This window comes from Gymnogyps californianus, chromosome 1 (assembly GCF_018139145.2).
Source record: "Gymnogyps californianus isolate 813 chromosome 1, ASM1813914v2, whole genome shotgun sequence".
NCBI classification, from domain to species: Eukaryota; Metazoa; Chordata; class Aves; order Accipitriformes; family Cathartidae; genus Gymnogyps; species Gymnogyps californianus.
The window spans coordinates 53,078,017-53,097,325 of record NC_059471.1 but is presented as its reverse complement, the minus strand read 5'-3'; positions in this window follow the sequence as shown (position 1 = coordinate 53,097,325).

Sequence of the window (19,309 nt, the reverse complement as noted above, 5' to 3'; positions counted from 1 at the left end):
CTCTGTTGGTCTTACAACTTAACTTGCAGGATTTTTGCCTATGAAATCTTTAAATCTGTTTAACAGGTCCACCCTTGTTAAATTTAATATTTACATACATGTATATGTGTGTATACACACACATACCTAAAAAAGAGATTTTGTCATATTTATATTTGTATTTATATGACACCTAATTAAAAAGGAAAATTCTCAGAATGGGATTTCTCTGACCACACTCTAGGTCTATGATACAGAGTTCCAGCCACCAGCGCTGAGCCCCTCACTCACCTCACTCACTCTGGTCCTCCCAGTAGCTAGTTTTGGGACCCATTCCCACCCCAGTGGCTGGGGGTTAAAGACCCCCCCCACTCCAGTTGCTGATGTTGAGACCCCACTGGCACCAAAGGTCAGGGGAGCCCACATCCCCAGTCTGACTCCAGTAACTGACACCAAATTTCACTCACACACACAGAAGTCTCACCAGCAGCTGGTACTGAGTTCTTGCAGCACATACACACGGGATAGAGAGTGAGATTACGCAGACAGTTAAGAAAAGAATTAATAAGAAGATATAAGAAGACTGTACAGACTGCAGTGATCAGGCACAGGGCTCAGCCAGACAAGTGTACTGACTGACCCCGATTTACACATGACTGACCTTTGTTATACTCCTTTCTGCCTACCCCTCTCTGTTCCTTCCCCTCCACATTGCCTCATCAGTTGGCACAGTTCCACTGACCCTCTCCAACATCCTGGACCCTCAGGTTTTCATCCTTATCGGTTGCAAAGTCCCAGTTTGCCTGCAGTTTCTTGATAGCCAATCAATTAGTGTGACTGACCAGGTTTGTTTCTGGTTATTGTTTGTTAACGCTAATGGGTCAGGTTTTATGTCTCTGTGTGTTTGTCTCCCTCCCTTTCCTTAGCCTTCCGACTGAAAAAATAAACATTTTCATACCTACATATCCTTACCAATTCATGCCACTGACCAGGTTTGTTCTCTTCATGACCTCCATTACTGTGTGTTGGTCAGGTTTGTCTCTGTACGTTCTTGTTTATGGCTCCTTTGACCAGGTACCCTTAAAGGAGCAGTCTCCTTCCACTTACTCTTACAGTAAGCACCTTCATTCAGGGTGCAGTTACCTTCATATTGACCTGGTGTAACTGCTGACTGCCCACAAAAAGGGTGTTTCAATGTGAAACAGGTGTTAGATCCTGTCATCTTTGGCAACACCCTACTCATATCAGTTCAGGGGTTGTGAACTATTCCCATTTTTCAGCTACTCTTCAATCCCACTAAGAGCAGTGGGATAAGGAACAGATTTCTAATGAGTATCCCAAGCCTTACCAAACTGTCATCTCAGTTTTATATGGCAGAAAAGAAAAATCATAATTTTGCTTGTACAGTTGGTGAAAGACTGTACTATTTTGAGAGGCAGCAGAAGGCTTTGCTTGTTCTGTTTAACTACATTTTTAGGTATTAAGTTTTAGAGGAAAAAAAGGAAAACAAAACTTATTTTCGTTACTTCTTTTGAGATGCTGGACTTAAAAACTTTAAAATATATATTTGTTTTTCCATTTCTGGAAAAAGTCTTTTAGTCTCAGATAAAAATAAGCTACATTTATACACTAGTCAGTGATATTAGAGAATGTTTCTTTGCTTACCTAAGAAATGATATGGTAATTTAACCTTTAGTCTGCTGTTTTCAAATGTACTCACTAAATGAGATTAGTTATCAAATTGTTATTTTCTGATATTTAATATGTCCTAAGTTACTCATGATTTCTTTCTGGTCCAGAGCTCCTGCCTATGAGTTATACCTATATAAACACTCAGAATTATTATACAGTCAAAATATTACAGGAATTTCCTGAAAATGGCTCCAGCTAAGGTGTAGGCCAACCAACTCCTTCATATTTAAAAGGTCACATATTCAATAGAGAAAACTCAAATAAAACCAGGGTTTGTTCACCACTCAAGTTCATAAAAGACATAAAATGTTTTGAGCCCTTTAGCAAGTAACTTCAGCTCCAAGACAAAATGATCTTAGGGCAGGTCTGGTATAGTAACTATCATAAAAGCTCATGACTCTTGCTTCTCCAAGAAATTGTTTAGAACCTTTAAACCCATATGTACTGCTTAGAAGTCCTATGGTGAGTACCTTAAGGTGGCTTAAAGCTGCAAACTCAATTACAAAAACATATTTTGTTTCACATTTTTTGTCCGTTCTGTTTGTGTTTTAACTACAGAAGCCTAACACAGTCACCAGCCAGTGATGAACCTAGTAACTAATTCCTTACAGTTCAGTATCATCAATTTTTAGTTTAGCTTCAGTCCAGCATTTTAAAACTCTGGGCCAGGAGAGCACTGCAACCTTAGGTGTTTATTGAAAAGAGCAGGTACACTTCCTAAAATTATTTATGAAGGGAAAAATTGCTTCAGAGACTTAGCCTATGTTTAATATTTGGGATTTGAATTCCATCAAGCATGCTTCCTGGAGAAATGCCATTCAGGATTTAATTTGCTTTAAAGACTAAAGGCGTAGGGCCAAACTATGTACTGATGGCCAATTCATGTATATCCAGGCCTCCTAAATATTCATTCAATTGCATTTACTCTCCCACTTCCTGGAATAGTTTAATTTTTTTTGTCAGTGAAATGATGAAAGAGGTGCTGTGGGACAAAGAAGCACAAATGAGGACTAGGATGAGCAAGGTTTGGATACAGGCATAGGAAGAAAACCACATTTAAACAACATCATCCAGGCAGTTGCCAAGAAGAACTGAAACAGATTCAGTCAATGTCAAAAAGAACAAAGTTCAGAATGCATTTATAATTTAAATTTATATATGTAATCTTTAGTATGCAATCATTAGACCACTAGTAAGAATGTGTACTAAAGGGCACTGAATATGCTCAGCGTTTCTGTAAGAATAAATGGAAGTGTCCCAAATATCTCAGCCTTTCAGGACATGAGACTGCCTTAATACAACATAAGTAAAATAAAAATTGAAGTAATCCAACAGGAATTCCTTTCAAAATGTTACTTTGTCTCAGCCTTTCCTACCTCCTTGTAGATTAAAGGGGGAATTCTAAATCTAGGCAAACAGTATCTGTTGAGATAAATAGATGGGTACCTAAGGGCAGGGAAGCAAACAATGCATATGTAAAACATACAGAAAACAAACATTCTATCTTTCCATTGTTTGACGCCCCCACCCCAGAAATAGGACCTGCTGTTACACAATGGGAATTTCAAACATATACAAGCTGGAACAGCTTGTTTTCGTTAATAAGGTTCAACTTGTTTTCTTTACATCCCGTATAGCAGAGGAGCTCTAAATCTGGGATATTTCCCTAGCATCTGTTTACATGAGAGCTTAGTTATATGTAAAGTACATGGACAGTCATTGACTCCAGTGGCCATATTCACAAATTTACAAATATTCAGTGCTCATTAGTATATCTTCCCTCCCTCTGGAGATCAGTTCCAAATGCTGCTCTCAAACTGGCCCTCCCAGATAAATTAATCCCATCCCAAGGTGTTTCTAGCTTCCAGCTTGCTATAATTTTATTATGTCTCCTTTTGTTGGGAAAGGGGAATTAGTTAATTTTTCAAGCTTTCCTAATTAAGAGCATAAAATTTTAAACATTATTGCCATTATTCAAATAACAGGCACAAACAATTATTAGAAAATGGCACTTGTGGCCATTTCAACAATGATTACTGGGTGCCTAACTTGTATTTAGGAGACTTAACTCCTGCTGAAATCAGTAACAGTTTAAGAAAAAGGTGTCTTCCACACTTCAAGCTAAAAAATTCCAGAAAACATTTAGGTGCTTAACTCCTAAACTGTAATTGAATTCTCAGGTCTACTCTGAGGAAACAATTTATTTCCTCCAGAAAAGAAGCTGGTTGCTGTGTAAATAACTGCTGGGCAAACCAACTTCATGATATAAGTACACTTTAATAGGGGTTAGGAAGGAAAAATGCTATTTTTGAACTCACTATCATGTGTCCGAAATGGATGCATAATGGAGGTAACTTCTTTTTATTTCCACGTGGATATGAATCTGTTCACTTAAGAATGACCTTCATTTACTACTTTTGGAGGGAAAACAGATAGCTCCAGATAAATAAGTCATACTCTGCATATATACATAAGTGGGTAGACAGAAAATCTAATGAAATACGAGAGAAGGCAGAATAGTGGAGATAATTGATAGGAGATCACAATGTCCAGAAGGCTAGGAATCATAGGAAAGGCTGAGATTAAGAAAAATGTGAGATACATGGGAATTGTGGAAGATGGGGAGGAGGAAAAAATATAAGACTGGATCCAAGGTTTTTATTCATACCCATTTTCAGGTTTCCTGTCATCAAATTTGGGTGTTTTCACCTGTTTAAAACGATGAAACTCTCTTCTCATTTGACATTGGCCTTAGCAGTATCTGTGTACTTTACTGTCACTTATTGAAAATGTTAATAAGTAATATTTCAGCTATGTAGACTACATATCTCACTACTGAACTTCTTAAATTCTTCATAAATGACATGTAAAGAGACTTATCTTAATTCTTGCATCAGAGCAGGGTTTTTTCTTTGTATAACTATCAAAATTCTTTCTTGTTGGCCCAACTATACAAAAGTAACGTACTAAATCACAGATTTTTGCTTTGCTAAATTTGTAATTGTATTCACCCTTTAGGAAATTGAAAACTTCATCTCTATGGTGTCCTACCACATCTATCAACATAATCAGCAGTGTGCTTCTTTAATGATATGTTGATATTGGAAAGATGAGAACTACGACCTTTGTGCTAATTAGTTATATGAAGAATCCAGTGAGATGCAAAGTGTTAGAGTTAATGGTACCTCAGATTACACATTTTAATCACAACTGTGAAGGTAATACATAATGCTAATTATACCACAGAAATGAATTCAAACAGATACATTGTAACGTACTTGTAGGCTTAAGTGCATTTCTCTTTAGAGGTTTCTAATCTACTTCCTAATTATCTAATTAGTAACAAGTATTTCTAATTTTTTAAACTTTTAATGAGAAATCCTGGCAGGCTGAATACTGTTTTCTTTTTTAGCAGGAAAATGTATGAAAGGTAATTGCTACTTTATGAGCAGCAATGTATCTATATCAACTCATACGATGAAATGTCAGGACAATATGTTAAAGCTTATACTTGGCAGTAAAATGCAATGAATATATAACTTTTCTGTAAGGTCTAGCACTTCAGAAGGTGCTAAGGAAAAGGTTCAGGTGGCAGCAATATCCTTCTGGACATATTTTGATGCCATGCATATGTTAACTAAAAATGTTCATGCCCCTGTCTATTCTCATTCATCCAGAACACTAAGGTTTGAGAAGATAAAGTAAAACAACTTTAGCTCATGAATTTTGTACTTCCTACTCCAGTGAATCATGGACTCTGAGTCATTTGTGGTAATGATAAGAGAAAGACACATTAATCTGGACCAATTTATAAAACCATTATCCATGTACGTAGTATCCCATTCTTTGAAATAAATGGAACTGCTAATGTTCTATTCAGTGAGAAAGGATCTTGCGAGGTAAAAGAGAAAAACAGGTAAGCAAGCTTATGAAGAAAATAAATTACTGTTATACATGTGATTTTCTTGTACATTTCACTACAGTAGACGTGCAGTAGACAATTTTCATTAGAAAACAGAACAGTCTAGGAAAAAAATTCTCCTTTGGTTCCTGGCAACTTCAGGATAAAACTCTGCTACTCAACTAAATGGAAGGCTGATACAAATTTATTCTCCATCATACATCACCACCCACCTAGCCTGAGAATCGTAAACATTTTAGAAGTATACTAATGGTTTTTAAGTTTACCAAACTGTGCTGGAGAGAGCTTCTTTTTAAAAATACAATACCTGCAAAATGCAGCCCTATCTTACCCTTTCTCTTAGACTCCGTTATTTCTGCACAGTCTTCTTGAACTTGGTAACTCTATGTTGTATATAGAGGGTTCACTGATTTCCTCCCTGCACCTCAGCGCTTTTCAGTATGACTGACTGCTCATGCATCTGAAGGATCAGATTTCTCTTCAGTAATAAAGTTTTGATCTTTCTATCAACATTCAGCTCAAAATGAGCTTCTGCAAAAGTTTCTTCTTTGAAGATTTTCCTCAACTTCCTTCGGTTACCCAGGAAAACAAATAGAATTCTCTATTTCCACAAAGAAGCTGAATGAAACACTGGAAAGAGGGCTTTGTTCCAAGGAAGGATTGTGAAAAAGCCTAATTTTTGTAAGGCACTTTCACCAAAATATTTCTCACAATCTTTATAGGTCTTTTTATGTTATCGCTGTTACGTCAAAATCTTCTTATGGACAAAAAGGAACACACCATATATACAAAGCCAAGAATTGACTGTTAGTGCAATTAATATTTTAGCAGTCTAATGGTCCCTATTACCTAATTAATACAGAAAGGTCTTATTAACAATACTTTTCAAACTGTTATACAATAAATACCTTCCCAGTTTCTGACCCCTTTCTCTGGTGGTGTGCTCGCCTCTCCAGTGTCCCCATGGGTCCCAAGGTGAACATTTCCATCTTCCTTAAGCATAATGGGACCACTGTGTGGTCCTTGTCAGCAAAAATACGATGGTCACGGTGGGTCAGGTTGTCAGGGTGCAGTGTGGGCTGGCCGCTCCCCAGGTGACAGAAGTTGTGGGGGCTCCCCAGGGGGTCAGACAGGGCAGGGTCTGGCAGCCAGGGCCTGTCCCACAACCCAGTCAGGGAGCAGGGCAGTCGGGGGGCACTGGGGCAGCCCCAGCCCTGGGCATCAGGCAAGTACCCGGCCACCAGGCTGGAGTTTGTCATGCCATAATCCCAGTCTGGCCAGCGGCAGCTCCCGACGGGTGGTGACAGTCACGTGAGCACCGGGGTGGGGAACCAGCTCCAACCAGCTCCAGCTGGCTCCAACGGGCCAAGGCAACCCCAGCCCCCTGAGAGAGACCTGCCTTGCCCCTGCTGGGGCTGCAAAGCTGTGGGGGCCACCTTCAGTCATCGACTGTGAGCACTCACACCAGGCTGAGGTGACACATGCTCTAATGGAGCCAAGGGCAGGTAACACATGTAAAAGACTACGGTGAAGACAGGGGCACTTGGGGAAATATAATCCACTCTGATCCAGGTAAATTAGCTTTAGAATGAAAGTTGCAATGAAAAAATGCCAGTTTTGCCTATTTTAGTAGTCTGAAGCTTTTTGTAATGTGTTCGTATTGTCTACCTGTAATAAAAAAGGAAGAACTGAAAAAAAAATGAAAAGGGTTTCAAAATAAATGTTTGGTTCAACTTAAATATATTTTATAGTTTATCTAGCAGATAAATTCACACACTTATAATTAGTATGCTAAGTATAAAACTATAGGTGGCCCTACTGTAGAAACCAAAGGAAGTATTTAATATTTTTACTTATATTATTTTGTCATGCTTAAATATTGTTTACATCATTCATATGTTGCAAAATCTTTGGTTTATTCCCCTGTTTGATTTGAATCATTCTGCCTTTCATCCTAGTTAATTTCTAAGAAAATTGTGTTGTCATCCATAATATTGATGAAGAGGTCAGAGCAGAAGTCCCGCACTGGAACCTCACTTCCCCTGGATTTCAGAGATTTTTATTGTGGCGTCTTTCATAAATAAAGTTGCAAGTAAATCACTAAGGCAAGCATCCTAATCAGACAGCAGTGTTTCAGAGTGTGCATTGCTCTTTGCTTCTTGGTCAACACAGGGGTGCTGAACTCTGGTGGTTTGGTTTTGGGTTTTTTTAGTCCTTTTCTAGTGAGTGCATTACAGAAAGCAGATAATGACACAAGTAAGGTAGATTAGAAGGAAAACATGTTTTTAAATGCATTTAATAAATGACTCACAAAAATGCTAAACCACAGATGTCAAATTACTCTGACTGTACAATCTCACATACTTTCTGGCAAAATTTTTCACTCAGTGGTGCTCCATATTCCACGGTATACTGAGTAGCGCTGGTGAAAACAAATTAAATCCACCCTCAGTTTCCTTCTTTTTCCCCCAAAAAGCCCACTAGAAAATCTGAAGCCAGTCAAATCCAAAACAAATATTTTTAAAACAAGTATTCTCAACCAGGAAAATGTAGCTCAAGTGAGTTGCTTGTGGGACTGAGGCTTATTATTGCTTTAAATATGATTTACAAAGTTTTTCACATTAATGCTTTAAAATGGGAACCCTTTCCAGCTCAGTTTTTAAAATTGAATATTCAGATTCTTGGCTTATGTAAGCCAGTTTGACAGGATTATGCTAGTTAAGAGCATCAGAGAAATTGGCCAGAATGTATTATCACCCTATACAAATAGGGAGCCTTGTCTTATCTTTTTTCCTTTGGTTTGGGGTCCTTGACACTTTTAGCCACAGTGACATGCAAGCAGAGACAGTGATACAGTACACGTTGTTCCCCAGCAGGATTGTGGCACTTCATTAATAATGCCAGCCAACACTGCTCTCAGGGTCAGTCACCCTCCAGTTCTCTAATCTCCAAGACCAAACTACTGTAAAAATATATGAAAACCCTATCTGGCTAGTTCATGAAAACTCAGCAGCTTATCATTTGTCAAAAAGTGATCTTTCTTGCTCAAGCTCTCTGTCTCTCCCTTTTACTAAATACAGCTGTTCATCCTCATCCCCAAGTGCTGCAGATCTATCTGCCTTTTTGACAGAACAATCTTCTGAAACTTCTGAAGTTTTCAGAGTTTTAACTTCCACGGACATTTTCTTATGTTTCAGCTATTTAAAGCTTGGTGCTATATTTTATAATGTAGGTCCAAAACTTCAAGCTCCTAGTAATTTTCTGACAAAGAAAAAGGAAGGTAAAACAGTAATTCATTTACAGTCTACGCCCATCAGGAAAGGAAAGAAAAAAAAGATAAAGTTTGTTAGTTCATAAAACAGACTTCTATTTTTTTTTCCTAAAGGAGGTTGCTAATAAACCAATAAATTAACACTGCAGTTCCATAAAAAAAAGAGTAGATTTATATTATTTTTATGTTTAAGAAAACCCTAGGACTGCTTTTGTAAAATATTTGTATAAAATCTAAAGGTCTCCAAACCAAAAATAATTGATAAAAACCAAAAATCTAGCTTTGCTTTTTCTGTTGGTTTGATGAAAGATTTACATTTTCCAAAGAAGAATAATGTTGCTTAAAACAAAGCACAGGACTGTAAGCCTTCCTAGTTCAGTAAGTAAGCTTACCCTCTATTGAGATTCTGTGACATAAGCCTCCCTCTAATTTTAAGACAACATAAAAATGTATGGTTTTGGAGAGTGAGGATGACTTTGTTTCCTATTAGCATTCCTGGGTTGGTTTACCAGTTTTTCACTCAATTATTTTCAGTCTCATTTTATTTTGTTTTGCTGACCTATACAGTTGCTTTAATTACATTATTTGGTGTGTGAAACTGAGAAATAAAACATCTTGGTAAGTCTCAGACTGGCACACTTTCTTTATGACCACAAGCAAGCCATTTAATTGTCCTCATTTACCAATTTGTGAAATGAAGAAATAAAATCAGTTTCCCTATTTAAGGACATTTTCATAAATGGTCTGTATGAGCGTTTGCTAAGTCTTTAGAGTGTATGGTGATGAATGATGTCTAAATAAGACACAATTCCTTTTATAAATTAAACACCAGTTGAAAGACAGAAAATAAAGAAAGGTTATGGTTAGTAATTCAGGGTGGTCTCCAGCAGTGCCATCTATGACATTTCTGTTAACAAATCTGAGTACAGAGAGATGGATCCCTTTGACACCCCACAACAGGTTGTTCATTCTGAGGCTGCTCTGGCTCATCTCAGAGCTCCATTTTTTTTCTTCCTAGTGTCCCTGAGCTGAGATCTCATAGTACCATGCTCTACAGCATTTCCCAAAGGAAAGGTCCTGAATGGCTGATCTTCCCTCCTTGTCTTCAAAATCCCAAACTTCCCAAGTACTTCACTCATAACCTTTAAAGCATGTCCACTCTTTTCTGCTCCAAGGAGTCTCTTAGTTTTGCCACCACGCTAGGCTCCCTCTCAACTCCCCAACTCTCTGGATTTTGTCACGTTTCCCCCCCCCCTTGACTACACAGTACCACTGTGCCACCCCATCTATATTCCCAGCCTTGAAGTTTCTGTGTTCATGAACCTCATCTTTCTTGCCCTCCAAGTCCTATAAATAATATAGTTAACTCCCCCACTTTCTATGTAATTTAAAAATGCTCCAGGGTCTTGTGACTACTGCTGCTGCTCTCCCACTGATCACAGAAACTTGCTTTTCTTCCCCATCTTCCTTACTCCCTACTTGGCCAGGAACATAGACTTGGCACTGCCGTGGGAGGGATTTAGCATAACAAGACACCCACCAAAATCCACTTGGATGCAACCAATAGCACAAAAAAAGAGATCCAAGAACAAAAGGGGCAAAAAAGGTATATGACAGCCTCACCTAAGAATCTATGTTAGTTGTTCTTTTTTTAACCTATTCTTAAATGACTTGGAGAAGGGAACAAAACTTGTAATTTTTCCAGTTGGACAAATCTGAAACTGATGGTAGAGACTTGCAGAAGGATTTGAAAATGCGACAGGAGTAGCTGATGGAACAGCAGACGAAATTCAGTGTTGGTAAGTGCAAGGTAATACGCCTGAGGAAAAAATGACTGAAAGTTAGCTCTTACTTCTCATGAAAGTGATCCTGAAACTACTGTTGACAGTTCTCTGAAAATTTTAACTCAGTGTTCAGCAACAGAGAGGCAAATGATATATTAACTTAAAAAAAAAAAAAAAAAAAGGAAAACAAATTAGAAAGATTATTTATTCCTGTTTAATGTATGGTTTGCAAGCACTTTCAATGCTATGTGCAGTTGTTTTGACCTGTATCTTCATCCAAAACAGACTTTAATGGAAGCAGAAGAGATTTCTATATCCAAAAGTACTTCCTACTTTGGGGCATGGGAATGTTAGCTGTACTAAGCACTTCAGCTTATGAAAATAAGCTAGGTCAGGGAGACTGTGGTAGAGACAATTAAAATCATGAATGAATGGAGGAGGTGAACAGTGATTATTCACTATTTCTCATTATCCAAATAATAGGTAATACCTAATTGAATTATCAAGCAACTGATTAACTGGTTTAAGCAAGAACACAGAAGTACTTTTGCATATAATTAGCTATGATTATATGAAATAAGAATATAATATACCTGATGGCTTGGGTACACATTTAGCTTGGCAAAATTTAGTCATAGGCTGGTTTTGGACTGATATCCCAGGGAAGATTTATACAGTACATGCCCTATTTCCTATACCATTTAATTAAACATCTGCCATTGGGCAGTGTTAGAAGAATTTACAGAATTTAAAAATGCTCCAGGGTCTTGTGACTACTGCTGCTGCTCTCCCACTGATAACAGAAATGATATATTAACTTTAAAAAAAAAGAAAAGAAAAAAAAAAAGAAAACAAATTAGAAAGATTATTTATTCCTGTTTAATGTTGAATGCTTGACATAGTCCCACTTGACAGATCCAATATAGAAAATAGCATAAATTAGACCTGAAGACCTATGAAATTATTAATTTACTGTGCATTTTCAACAGTAATTGGCAGGTGTACTGATATTAAGTATATCTTTTTTTTTTTTCCTGACATCGTGTTACTTAAAACACACTTGTTTTGCTACTGGTTCCAATTAGAACCCAGGTGCCTAGCCAGTTTGTATTTTCCAGGATCAAACTGTGCAATAAAACCTAACTATTTCAAAGAAAGAAGCATAATCACGAAAAGCTATGATTATGGCAAGCTTGCCACAGCTCCCCCCACCAAAAAAAGAGAAATTCGATCAAAAAAGGAAAAATCCCTTACTGTTTAAGAATAAAACGTCATATTTTGTGAAAAAGATTGTATGTGCCAGCACCACCTAGTGTGACCAAACTGCTACCACAATGGCATGGATGTTAAAGGTGAACTATGAATCAGATTTATAGGGAAAAAATATTTTTAATGGATGGGTCCTTGAGCAAAATAGATTGTTTTATAAAATGGTCGTGAGGAAGTCAGCACAAGAAAGAAAAGAAGATAAAATTCTGATGTCTAAAGCCAAAGAACTAAAAAGAAGAAAACACATTAAATAAAGTTGGTAAAGGAGAGGCCAAAGAGGGGAGGATTTTTACTTTATTGCAAAGGAAACAAACAAAAATTCTCATACTGCTTCATAACCAGATCATTCACTGTAATCCTCCTGGAAAGTAACAAGATATTACCATTTTTTATTCATTAAAGAAGTAGGAAGGATGATTCCTGAAAAAGATACATTTTTGACACTACAGACACCAATCTTCTGAAAATGCAATGTAGTTTAGTTTAGAAACCATAATATTATATTGTGAATGGTAAAGTTCATACGTAAGTATAATGCTGATATGAAACATCAAAGCAATAACTCTGTGTTATGATGCACAAAATGGCCAGAACAAAATAGGTAATGGCAATTGTTAAATCAGAGGGAGGGACCATGACTTTGCATCAGGTTTTCTCCTTTGCTTAAGCTCACAAATGCTTGGTTTCATAGGCAAGGTACTGCTTCCATTAAAATTAATGTGACTTTTTTGCAATTACGTCAACAGACATTGAATTAAGCCTCAGGTCTGAAGGTGTTAAGTATATCACAAGTCAGAGGTGGAATATGTTTGTTGTTTCTGTGACATAGTTTCACATCTAACGTTTAAGTATTTCTCTATAGGAGACTACGCTGATATAAATAAAATTGAGGGATATAAATACATATAAATATATTATAGATATAAATAAATGTGAGGGATAATCCAGCCAGAGGTCAATAAGGATGCTATATTACCGTGATGTCAAAAGAATATGTGTTTTTCACAGCTAATATAGTGTTTTCTGTATAACTTTGCTAGAATTGCTGTATCTAGAAATTGGCATTCTAACGAGGAGAGATCACTGCAAACATAGGCATACCCTGTAATTTTATATACTGAAATAAAAATGGCTTTCTAGGCAATATTTTTTCTCCTAGATGAAGATAAACTCTTTCTTTTTTCTCATGTAGTTTTTTTCCCCTCCTACATCTAAAGGATCAAATTAAGCTGAAACTTGCATTTTTCCTGATTTATTTAGGAAATTTCTTCATGTAGGGGAAAATTTGACTGAAAAAAAAAGAAAGGAGGAAGAAAAATAGGAGAATGCACACGAGAGAGAGAGAGAGAGAAAGAAAGCAGGTCTTTGAGCAAAATAAAATGGCTAAGTTTCAGAGATAGCTATAGTTTATGCCATGTGGCTGTTAAGAAAGCAGTAGGGATTTAGAGAATCAGGGGAAGAAGAGAAGGATACCGTAGCTCACTCAGGTTCAGTGAGCTATATAATCTACTTAAGAGTTTCATTAGAAATTCTATTGTGTCTGGACATTGGGCAGGCTGCCTTGTGGACATGAAGGAAAGCAATAGGTTCTTAAACTTTCATGTGGCAGCACTCTTATTGTTGCCTCTTTTTACTTAACGACATGGAGGCAACCGTGATAAGTCTAAATGGGCAGAGCACTGATTGGCTTAAGTGAACTTCCTATCTATAAAGCCCTGATATTCTCCTCGTCTGCTGGATTTCTATAGCAACAACTGAAGGGCAGCAGCACGTTGAGAAAAAAGTAGTAAAACACTTTCCTGCAGTATAATTTGTTCTTATCTTAACTCTAGTTCTTTTTTTGAAAGATTACTCTTGCTTTATTGGAGGATGTCAAACTGTGTTTGCTTCAGAGAGGTGAAAATGTTTAAGAGTAAAACAGTCATGCCTACAGTCCTGGCATAACATACACTCCAGAACACATGTAGATATACATTAATATCTATACTCAATGCATACCTTTCGGAAATGCATGCATACTCCCTACATGTATCTTGCATCTTGCTACTTATTTATTTTAATACCCTCAGATATTAACTGAGGTAAGTTCAAAGGATGAAATTAAATAATTTTTCTCAAATTTTCATCTGGCTTTGCTCTTTGAAGTGCTTGGGATTATGTGTTATAAAAATATATTAGTAAAATGTGATTTTAATGTAACCTCTGTAAACAAGTTAAAAAGAGAGAAGATTGTTTTAAGGAGCCTGTAAAATGTGAAACTTAATTTCAGTGATGCATATATTAATGAGTTTCACTATATTATCTCAACATAGTAGTCTCTACACAGTCTCAGACTATGTTTTTTAAATATGCATGCTATTACTGAAAATTTATTTTTGCTTATTTCACACTGTAGAGACCACTGCATGTTGCAAGTTGCATAAGTGTTTATTTGCCGTTAACACTGAAGATGATAAGCATGCTGTGCTTTAAACTTACTTCGCATCGTTATTTACTCTGTAAATAATGTAAAGAGGAGTCCAAGGTCATAGGCTAAACATAATTTGATAGTAGCATTGCATATGCGATAACAATACCTATATACCACACATTCATGTCATCATCATTATAACGACTGATGCTGAAGCATTTTGCCACAAGCACGAAGATGCTTGTTCTGGTTTCAGCTGGGATAGAGATAATTTTCTTCCTAGTAGCTGGTATAGTGCTGTGTTTTGGATTTAGTAGGAGAATAATGTTGATAACACACTGATGTTTTTAGTTATTAAGAAGTAGTGTTTATATGAAGTCAAGGACTTTTCAGCTTCTCATGCCCAGCCAGCAAGAAGGCTGGAGGGGCACAAGAAGTTGGGAGGGGACACAGCCAGGACAGCTGACCCAAACTGGCCAAAGGAATATTCCATACCATATGATGTCATGCCCAGTATATAAACTGGGGGGATTTAGCTGGGAGGGGTGGATCGCAGCTCGGGAACTAACTGGGCATCGGTCGGCGAGTGGTGAGTAATTGCATTGTGCATCACCTGTTTTGTATATTTTAATTCTTACATTATTATTATTATTATTGTCATATTATTATTATTACATCATCATAATTATTATTATTTTCTTCCTTTCTGTCCTATTAAACTGTCTTTATCTCAACTCATGAGTTTTACTTTTTTTTTATTCTCTCCCCCATCCCATTGGGTGGGGGAAGTGAGTGAGCGGCTGCGTGGTGCTTAGTTGCCAGCTGGGGTTAAACCACAACAATGCTATAATTATTCGAGTGTCTTTCCAACAATTTTTACTTTTCCTACAGCCTATTGCAACACTTTCATTTTCTTCTCTATAAAGTATATTTTATTCCAAGAGCAAGCAAGGTGATTGTATCAGTTATACCATAATGTGTTCATGTTATCATCTGATTTGAACAGAATTTTACTTTCTGTATCCATATCAGAAAGGTATAGTGAATTAACTGTGAAATCCTTGAAATGATGTCCTGAATCTGACACAACTTTAAAAGGTTCTTACAGTTTTTAACATCAATTTATATGAGTTTCTACTACATTGCTTAAGAAAAACAGGAATAGCACATATTTTATCCCTGAATAACAGCTTATGTTCATCAGGTTTCAATAAAACAGAAACAAGTTTTCCTTGATTACACTTTGGGACAGAACTTCAAAAATCAAGAGAGAACATTCAGATGAAAGAGAGCTTTTAAGTCATTTTATTATATTTTATTATGGATGTTTTTCATCCATTATATACACTGAAGATTTATTTCACTACTGAGGACTTTTAATTTTCCCTTCCCTCCAAATACCTGCAGAAATTGCTAGATAATTTATTGCTGTCTGCTGGACTTGATACACACCACAAATTTTAGACTGGTGGTCCCAAGTAAATCAGGTCAACACTACAATAATCCAAAAGGAAGATACTATCACACTTCAATAGGGAAAACTGAATTACTTCTTCAACTAATTATCATAAGTCTTAATGAGGGTAAGGTCTAGTTACTCTGAACCCTGCTCTACATTTCAGAGACAGTAAAGAAGGCTCCTAATTACATACAACACATTTTTACTTTTTCAGCATATCTATGTTCTGCTGCATGAATTCATAGAAAGAAGATGAAATTGACTTCAGCCAGTATATAATATTTCCTTTCATTTCAGCAGACCTTCATAGCTATGGGAAGTACTTACCAGAGAAGACAGAAGAGACATGATCAAAACACATCCTAAGCCCTCAAGTCTTCCAGTGTTTGGAAAGCAACAAAAACTCCTGTCTTGTCATGCTAAAAAATGTCAGCATAAAATTTCAGATCAGCTCTGTGCCTCAGAAAAGATATGATCTATTAGCTTTTATGGGACACTCTTCAATATTCATGTTAGGAGCAGAAAAAATATTTGCAGCATCATGGACACTTAAACATATAAAGAAAAATGGCAGAAGGAGATAAAACAGAAATAATACAATTCAAAGTCATCAAAGATTCATTATAGGAAGAAAGGAAGAACAATTCAAATAAATAACTATGAGGCACAGCAATGCCCTTTCCCTTGCTGAATATTTGAACAGGGTTTCTTAGAAAAGGACGCAGTTATATGTGTGTCAGGGACAGGAGAGATAATCTGGAGAAATCTCTGCAGTAGAAAATGTTTCCATTTGTGGTGGGTTGACCTTGACTGAATGCCAGGTGCCCACCAAGCCATTCTATCGCTTCTCCTCCTCAACTGGACAGGGGGAAGAAAATATGACGAAAGGCTCGTCAGTCAAGATAAGGACAGGGAGATCACTCAGCAAGTACCATCACAGGCAAAACAGACTCCACTCAGGGAAATTAATTTAATTTATTGCCAATCAGAAGTCAGAGTAGAATAATGAGAAATAAAACCAAATCTTAAAAACACCTTCGCCTTACCCCTCCCTTCTTCCTGGGCTGAACTTCACTCCCAAATTCTCTACCTCCTCCCCCTGAGTGGTACAGGGGGATGGGGGTTGTGGTCAATTCATCACATGTTGTCTTTGCCGCTCCTTCCTCCTCAGGGGGAGGACTCCTCACACTCTTCCCCTGCTCCAGTGTGGGGTCCCTCCCACAGGAGACAGTCCTCCACAAGTTTCTCCAACGTGGGTCCTTCCCACAGGCTGCAGTTCTTCACAAACTGCTCCAGCGTGTGTCCCATGCATGGAGCGCAGTCCTTCAAGAACAGACTGCTCTAGCATGGGTCCACTACGGCACTGCAGGTTCTGTGAGAAAACCTGCTCCAGCATGGTCTCCTCTCCACAGGTCCACAGGTTCTGCCAGGAGCCTGCGCCAGCGCGGGCTTCCCATGGGGTCACAGCCTCCTTCAGGCATCCACCTGCTCTGGCGTGGGTTCCTCCACGGGCTGCAGGCGGATATCTGCTCCACCATGGACCTCAAAGGGCTGCAGGGGGACAGCCTGCCTCACCATGGTCTTCACCACAGGCTGCAGGGGAATCTCTGCTCTGGTGCCTGGAGCACCTCCTCCCCCTCCTTCTTCACTGACCTTGGTGTCTGCAGAGTTGTTTCTCTCACATCTTCTCACTCCTCTCTTCCAGCTGCTGTTGTGCAACAGGGGTTTTTTTCCCTTCTTAAGTAAGTTATTACAGATATCCCAGAGGCGCTACCACTGTTGCTGATTGGCTCGGCTTTGGCCAGTGGCACGTCCATCTTGGAGCCAGCTGGCACTGGATCTATCAGACATGGGGGAAACCTCTGGCATCTTCTCACAGAAGCCACCTCTGTAGCCCCCTCTGCTACCAAAACCTTGCCACGCAGACCCAATACACCATTCTAGTTCTGTTATATACTGAAGATGTGGGGACGTAACTGATGCTGGGATAATGTATCTACCACATATTGTCTTGTAAGCAGAACAGCAAAGTTGGTATCTGCAGCAAAAGATGAAGTGAGGCAGTATCTGCTAAAATGAAACACTTCTGGAATAACCATCCAGTACATCTTCTGCATATCTTAGGTGGAGAAGTTGATAATACTAATAGGGATAACATTTTTAAAAATCATCAAAAACAGTTCCAAAGGGCTAAGGAACTATTGATGCACTTCCACAGTTATCATAGCAGCACATTTTATTTCTTTACTTTAGTTGGTCACCAAGGACTTGATTTCATATGTTCTACTCTCCTTGTGAGATCTAACAGATTAGATTCCATCATGGGACTAAGATTCATATTGCATGACTTTACCTGTTGAATGTAAACTAATGAATCTATTCTCTTTGTACTGTTTCTAGGACAAATGCTAGTATAGGCTTTTTATGTGTAAATAGTTTGGATAAATAAGTCAGCATAGACATTCAACTTTTAGATAGGTATGTTTAGGTTTCCTGACTTCTACAACTGAAACTTGAAGAGTTTTAGTCTAACTTAATTGAGGTCTGTATCTGACCAAGCCATATTTTTGTCATATTCAAGAAGGCAGAGGAGACAACCAAGTGGTGCTTTTCAGTCAGCAGCTATTGAACTAGTATTGATTATAAGAAAAAAAAAATTAAAATGTTAATTATAAGTCTAAAGCGACAAAAAGAGGTTAATCATGACAGCAGAACTTGACATGCTCTAAATAGAAACATCCTGTTAATAGCTTTCCTCAACAATGTGATATAGAAAGCAAAGATGAATCATGTAAAATACAGATTAACAATCCTTGTCTTGAAGAAAATGTGAGTCATAAAACATTTTGGAAATGATGAAATACAGTGCAACTGAAGCAACAGGAGATTGAAACAGAAACTGTTTCCTACTTTTTCTTTCCAGACAACTAGAATTTGTGCAAATGAATTCCTTGTGCTCTTTGGTTTTTAGAAGGCTACATAAAACAAGATTAGGGCTTTGCTTAACTCATAGAAAAGCAGAGAAACAATAAGGAAAATGTCCAGCTGTGCATTGCAAGGTCATCATAGCAACATAAATCCCCAAATCAGCATGATACCTGATGACATGTATCTGGTGTGCCTTCCCTCTTCAGGGTGAGAAATTGTGAAGGGCAGCTGCAGTGAGACTGAGCATTATCTCAAAGCTGCAGTGATTCAAAGGAAAGTCATAAAGAGAATTTAAAAATCATAAAGAAAATAGTTAATTATCATCACATGAGAACTAGTATACTTAGGAAAATGAGAGAAGGGTGTGTGTGTGTGGGGGGGTGTATTTGAAGAAGTCAGAATGAAGATGAGGAAGAAGCATCCATGAATTTGTGAGGCTATGGAAATTTTTACCCTATAAAGAGGTTAGATTATGTTACTTAAAGGATCTTAAACTTCAAGGATCCTGAACTGCTTGTGCATGGGACAGTTGCTCTGGAGCTTATTCCAAATATCTTGGGAGGTCAACGTAACAAGGTAAAGGATTATTAAAAAG